Genomic DNA, 7,176 nt, shown 5'->3' with positions numbered 1-7,176 from the left:
AACCTTCATAAATCACAGTTTCCTGAGGTGGCCTGATGATGAGCCTGCTTAGGTATATTTATAGCAGATGATTTGTAGATGATAAATATGCCAAGAAAGACATCATCTCCAGTAACCCCAGGCTCCACTGAGTTCCTCAAGGGTTCATACTTAAGACTCATAAAAGAACCCTGGATGTGGAGAATCTGTTCTCTGAACCCTGACAATAGTACAGTCCAAAGGCAAACCAAGGAGTAATCACTATGTTTCATGTTTGCACAATGTTCCACATGAAAACTTTGCCTACATATTGACTCAATAACCAAAGAGAATAACAGTTTGCATACCCTAGACTCTGTATCTTTTCCTTCCTATTGACATAGGTCCCTTTTTCTTCTTTAAAGTATTTTAAAATCACCATTTCAAATTATAAGCTGCTTAACCTCTTAAGTCCCAGTGCATGTCCATGACATCTGTATGTGTACAAACACATATTTCACACACATATATAATGAACATGTATCCTTCTATTGGAATGCTTACATATATAAATATATATGCATGTTTTCCAGTTAGAACACGTTTTTGAGGATGTTTCATGACATTGCTTTGTGTATCTCTGCTAAACAAATGAATTTTACCCCCAAATTGCAAAATTAATGGTGTAAACTAATTTTGTTTCCTTTTGACTTTCAACAGAACCATTGAGAAATCAGTTTAACACATTAAAATATGGACTGACATTGCATTTTAAATTAGCCCAGGTATTTAAGGTTAAAGTCCATTAAATTAATCTCTCCTATTATATAACCATTTGACTAAGATTTCTTTAGAAAAATGACATTTCTAAGTGTATTTTTACAAATTTTCCTCTAACTTTTTGGTTAATTCTTCTATATTTGAGAATAACCTTATTCTCCAAGATTCCTGCTTAAAATTCATTGTCACCTGCAAAATTCTTCTACTCAAAAATATGTTTCTCAAACTGGTTTACTCAGTTTTAGAAAGTTTTTTTCTTCCTCTGTTCCGCCCATATCTTGGACTCATTGAAATTTTCTAAATTGTTAGTTTCATTAAGGCTTTAGAAAGGAGAAATAGGTTTGTAGATTATTCCTTATTCAAAATCTTCTGATATATATATATGTCTTTATTGTCTCCAATTTGCACAGAAATGGCTTCTGGAAATAATTGCTATAATTAAAAAGAGAATTACCATTCAACACATTATTTCTTACCTTGTCCCCCAAGAGTCTTAAGGTGCATAGTTTAATAAAGGTATTGTGAAGAGTTAGGGGAAAATAAAGTTTTTAAGTTTGTTGAAAGAGGTTTTCCCAAGATTTTGGCCATGGAACAATCCCTACCCCATTTTTTGCATGACATCTGTTAAATTTCTGCAAAATTTGTGTTCTTTGGAAAATACCTTGGGGACTATTGACCTAACCCCAATTCTGAATTTTACTGATGGAGAAACAGACACCTGAGAGGGGCTGAAGTTCTTAGAGAATGTTAGAGGGGAAGTTGAAACTAGAACCCCATCTCCTGACTATTTGGCCTAAATGGTCATCTGTACCCTAAGATGGATGCCAGGCATCATGAGTAGTGCTGTGAACCTCTTACTCCCTTATGAGTTCTTCTTGGGTTGATTTGCTAAAACAGAGTTTTTTGGATGTTCTTTTAAAAATGGTATCTATATCCTATTCATATATAATAAATCTTAGGATATCTGCCCAACACAGCATGGCTATGACACTGGTACTTAGTAAATATGCTAAATGAGGATGGAAGTGAAAGCTCCTAGAAGGGCTTTAAGAGGAGGTTGATCACAGGAAGGAAGAAGGAAAGGGTCAAGAAATGAAATCAAGTGAGAAGGAAAAACATGAGAAAAATAGAGGATTGGGGGAAAAAAGAGCCTCTCGATGGAAATGAGACTGAGAGAAGAAAGGATGGTTGCAGATGATGAAAAAAAAATCATTAAACTGAGTGGAAAGCTGTGATCTTAACATGTAAACATGACCCATGAGGCTAATTCAGATGCCTTTGTCTAAATGATGGGGAAGACTACCAACTGCTGAGAACCTTTATGAACTCATATCACGATGTATTCATTGCATGGGTGCATTAAGTTGATGAGGCAATTTCTTAGGCACCACAATGATAATGAGTGAGACAAATCTTGTCCTCTTCAAGGTTACATTCTTGTTAGGGAGAAGAGTTCAGACAGGGACTCATATAAAATAACACTAGGTAAAATTTGATCAGGGCCTCTGGTAATGGGAGAAATCAGGGAACAGGAAAACAGATCATGAAAATTATGAGGCAAAATAAAGACTAAGTGGGTGTGGCATGAGGCATGGATAGGATTGCACCAGGTAGAGATGGTGTAGGGCAGACCCATTTCAAGGTGATATGATGAAGAAAATGGGGAAGCATATGTAGCTGTGTTTGATGCAAGTGGGTTGGAGTCAAGGTGGGTATGTACTCGAAAGAGCATAGAGACATGGCCAGAAAGCCTTCAACCTCACTGCGGTTCTTGAAAGTTTAGCTGAGATTCTGACACTCCAGAAATTGATGAGAAACTAGTGAAGAGTGTTTTATTTTGTGCAGAGAAATAGTAGCACTTAGAGGTGATATGTAGGCATGGTGAGATTTAAAGACAGGAGAAAGAGCCAGCTGGTAGGGGAGGAGGCAGTTAGTTTTGGAGAGACCAACACACCACTCAAACATTGCCAATCAGACAGCTTGTGAGGAAAAGTCACAGAGACCAGCCACAGGAGACTGTTTCAATACAAAAACCGCCTGCATGGTTGAGAACCACAGCCTTGAAATTCCATATGGGTGCATTTGAATTCCAGCAACCTGCCTAATTTGTAAAGGGACTTCAAAGCTTGTTTTAGTCTCTTTATCTGTGAAATGGGAACTATTTCTATATCAAACAGTTGTGGATATTCACAAAGAGAAACTTCTTAGCACGGGAACTTCACACAGCCAAGGAGTGAGCATGGGCCACTGAAAGAAGGAACTGGAGAGTTGGGGTTATGCCCCTGAGGAGATCCGGAACAAAATTAGGGCCCTCAGAAAGCCCAAAACCCTGGCTTCAGCCGAGTCTGGTGATCGCCTTCTGGAGAGAATGGGTGAGCTGGGGCAAGGCAGCCTTGTCCTAGCTCCCATCCCAGGTTCTGTAAATTACTGGAAGAACTTATATCCAGAATTTATGACTTAAACAGTATACAACACTTATGTACTTTAAACTACTTTTTAAAAAAAATATCCAGAGATTTTGAAATCTTACCTCAGTTTTGAAATCTGGCAATATATTTTAAAATATATTACCAAGAAACAAAATTGTAAAGTCTTTCTTTAAAATAATGAGTAGTTCTTATAAGTAATTGGTAGAGAGCTTGCCCATATTTATGTATGTGTGTATATGTAAACATCAGATTTGGGGGTTTGGTATTCTTAAAAATTTGGGATATGTGTAAATCTTTAACTTGAAATATATACATCCAGAAAATGTATGTTTTAATTCCAAGTTTAAAGGGTGCACTGCCACATACTGAAATCTTGTGGTATTTCATATATTTACACTTGTCAAGAAAATTTGAATCAAATGTTAATTAATTTATTCCTGCTTTCTTGGAATATAAATTGAACTCTTAAAAATAGAACTGAGCTTGTCACAGTGGTGTATGCCTGTAATCCCAGTGGCTCAGGAAGCTGAGGCAGGAGGATCACAAGCTCAAAACCAGCCTCAGGCAAAGAAAGGCACTAAGCAACTCAGTGAGGCCCTGTCTCTAAAAATAACAATACAAAATATGGCTGAGGATGTGGTTCAGTGGTTAAGTACCCCTGAATTCAATCATCAGTGACCCCCCAAAATAGATTTATGTAATTTTTTACCATGTTCTTAAATATGTTGGATTTACATTAGTTTTATCAGTTTAGAAAATGTTAAAATTTGTGTTTTAAAAATAGATACTAAAGGAAGTCTTCTATTTGGTAATTTGTTTAATCAGTGCAAGTGAAATTAAAAAACAGTATAAAAATGAATGTAGAAAATGAGCAGATACTGAGTGTAAATCCCATAGGTGAGTAGAGATTTATGACAAGTGCAGGCCATTCAACAGTAAAAGTGTCTTTAAATACTATCGTTTTATGCCATCAGGAAACAAGTAATGCTATGTTTATTTTTATTTTTTAAAAATTTCTTACATACATGACAATAGTGGAATGCATTACTATTATAATTATCCATTCACAACACCATTTTTCGTAACTCTGCCCCCATCATTATACAAAATACATTTATGAAGACATGAATTTGGTGTCAATATAACTTATATACAATCAGAGATATGATGATATTTTTAAAATCAAGCTTTTGATTCTTATGTTCCTAGGAATTTATCCTGCCCTCAGTTTTATCTTCTGCCTGTCCTTACACATTGCATATATTCTTACTTGCCACTATTTATAATAAAGTATATAGTACAGAATGGAGAAGAATAGTGAATTTACTTACTAATATTTCACATGGACTTGTTAGTGATCTCTTTAACATAGGCTATAATTGGCATCTTTGATATCTTTCCTAACTATTTGTTATAAATTACATATGGTATTTTCCCATGGTACTTCAAGCACATAAACAACATAAAAACAAACATGATTTTGTGGAATAGATGACCATGTCCTAAAGAAAATGTGTTCATTGTGTAACTTTCAGAACATTCTTCCAAAAAGAATTAAATTAGGATTTTGCAATATGTTAATAGGGATATTTGTATATTATAGATAATTGCTTGTTAATAATTTTATTAAATTGAAAACCTGTGTTTTCTGTACTTGTAGATTATTTAACAGTTAAATACTATAATTTCATTTCTCCAGTGACTTTTATTCACTATTGTATACAACTTTAGTTTTCTTTATCTAAACCTTTTGATTTAAAGTAGGCTAGAAAATTATAGTTGAAAATTTGTTCCAAAAATTAGTGATTATTATGTGCTGCTATATACAATGACTAAGTGAGTACTGGGAAAGATGGTAGAGTATGATGGCTGAGGCAGGAGGTCCACAAGTTTAAGACCATCCTCAGGAATTTAGTGAGGCCCTGTCTCAAAATTAAAATTTACAATTGCTGGTGATATGGCTCAGTGGTTAAGCATTCCTGGGTTCAACCCACAGTACCAAAACAAGTTTTTCATGTATAGGTAACTGTTGCTTTTCTGCACTGTCCCTTCCAATATCCACTAGGTATTTGTGGCTATTCTGAATTTAGATGCAGGTAAAATCTCAAATTTCATATTGATTGCATGTTCAAATAATATTATTGTTAGATTGGGCAAAATATTTTAAAATTAATTTTACCCATTTTAATTATTTTAATGTGGCTACTAGAAAATTTTAAATGATGTGGCCTAGATGTCACGTCTATGAGAAAGCATACCTTTAAGCTTTATAAGTTTGTATTCTTACTACAATAAGACCTCATTAAAACTCATCCCCCCAGTACTTCCTTGAAATAAGGGATTTAGTCTTTAATATTTGGATAGCCAAGAGGCAAACTTTGCAGTAAATTCTTCCTAGAGCATATAGTCCAAGTCAGAGACAACAGTATTTTAATCTAACTTCTACCTTTACCATTTTTTTTACTATGAGGAAGTAGGTTATTTATGTAACCTTCAGTTTCCTTGTATATGCAATGGGAGTATACAGTTTTATAAATTTATTTTTAGAATTATTGATATATTATATATCAAGCATAAAACCTTTTTAGTTATGTAAAATACTCCTAATATTGTTACTCTAAGGTTGCCACTCATTGGAATTCCAGAATTGGAAATGTGATTTCTGATACTTTGGTCATATAAGTGGAAGTGGTTAATACTGAAATGTCAGAGAATTCAGAGAAGGAATTAGTTCACAGTAGAATACAATTCTGAAGATACCACCTTCTCTGTTTTCAGTTTTTTTTTCTTTTTAATTTTATTCAGTCAGATTAACAGTTACTTGACTTGCCCCAAATTTAGGTAAGTCTATATAGCAAGATATTAAAAAAAGAATTGATTTAGGCATGGGTAAAAAATTATAAGATTATGAGAGAAAATAATGCTGCAGACACAGAAACACATATTGCAGAGGGTGCTAAAATATTTGGAGAAAAGAAATTCAAGTATGGGAATAGATATGTATAAATTAGATACTTTGATATTTCAATAGAGTTTTAACACCTTTTACTATACTTGTAAGCCCTTTTTCTTGTGGACCCTCTATAGTTTAATATTAACAGAATGCAATCAGTATATTTCAATGATATTTTAATGATTTTCTTAACCACCTATTCTTACTTGAAAACTCAATCTAATATGTCTTTCTCTGTTTTTTCTCCTTTCCCTTATCTTCTGTTTATCTTTCTCTACTTTCACTCCTTTGTTTATCCTGTCTCTTTAGCTTTCAACACTGCTGTATTCTAGTTTTATATTTTCAGTAGTTTTATGAAATTTAAAATGTGGGTTTGATTCCTGGTCACAATTCTTTCTAGATAGGGCAAAATTTCAGTAAAATACTTTCTTTCTGTAAAGTGAGTTTAAACTTCCATAACTTCTTTATAGAGGCTTGTGTGGCTTATAGACCATATATAGAAGTGAATGGCATGCAACCTGGTATACAGTGTGTACCAGGTAGTATAGAACCTGATATCTAGTAGGTTAACAATAGTAATTGTGATGACAAAAGAAGTAATTATAGAAGTGCTACTAAATACGATAAGCTACTCTTGCTAATTTAGTTATGAGGATGTCTCATATATGTCCTTGTAACACCAGCTTCCCATGTCAAAAAATTGTAAAGCATTATTTTACTATTCCTATATGCTAAATCTGTTCCATGTGAAATGATATTTTAACAGTGAACCATTATTATTAACTCCAGTTACTACACTTAACCTTTTCCAATTAGCTTGTCACTGAATTACTGCAACATTTTCTTACCTGTCACCCCCCATCACATTTTATGTTTTTATCTCATACATTTTATATTCCTCCATGCAACTTATTCCCTGAACACCTACCTGTCATACCAAATCTAAGGTTTAACAATTTGGATGTTTTTAGTCAGCAGTGATACTGTAAGATAAGCAGGGATAAGATCATGGATTACTTTAAATTACAAGGTAAAATCTTTGCATTTTAAGATAAT

The sequence above is a fragment of the Marmota monax genome, unplaced genomic scaffold (genome assembly GCF_021218885.2).
Source record: "Marmota monax isolate L192 unplaced genomic scaffold, Marmota_monax_Labrador192_F-V1.1 WCK01_AAM20220418_F8-fsc01498, whole genome shotgun sequence".
Lineage (NCBI taxonomy): Eukaryota > Metazoa > Chordata > Mammalia > Rodentia > Sciuridae > Marmota > Marmota monax.
Note: the sequence above shows the minus strand (reverse complement) of the source record.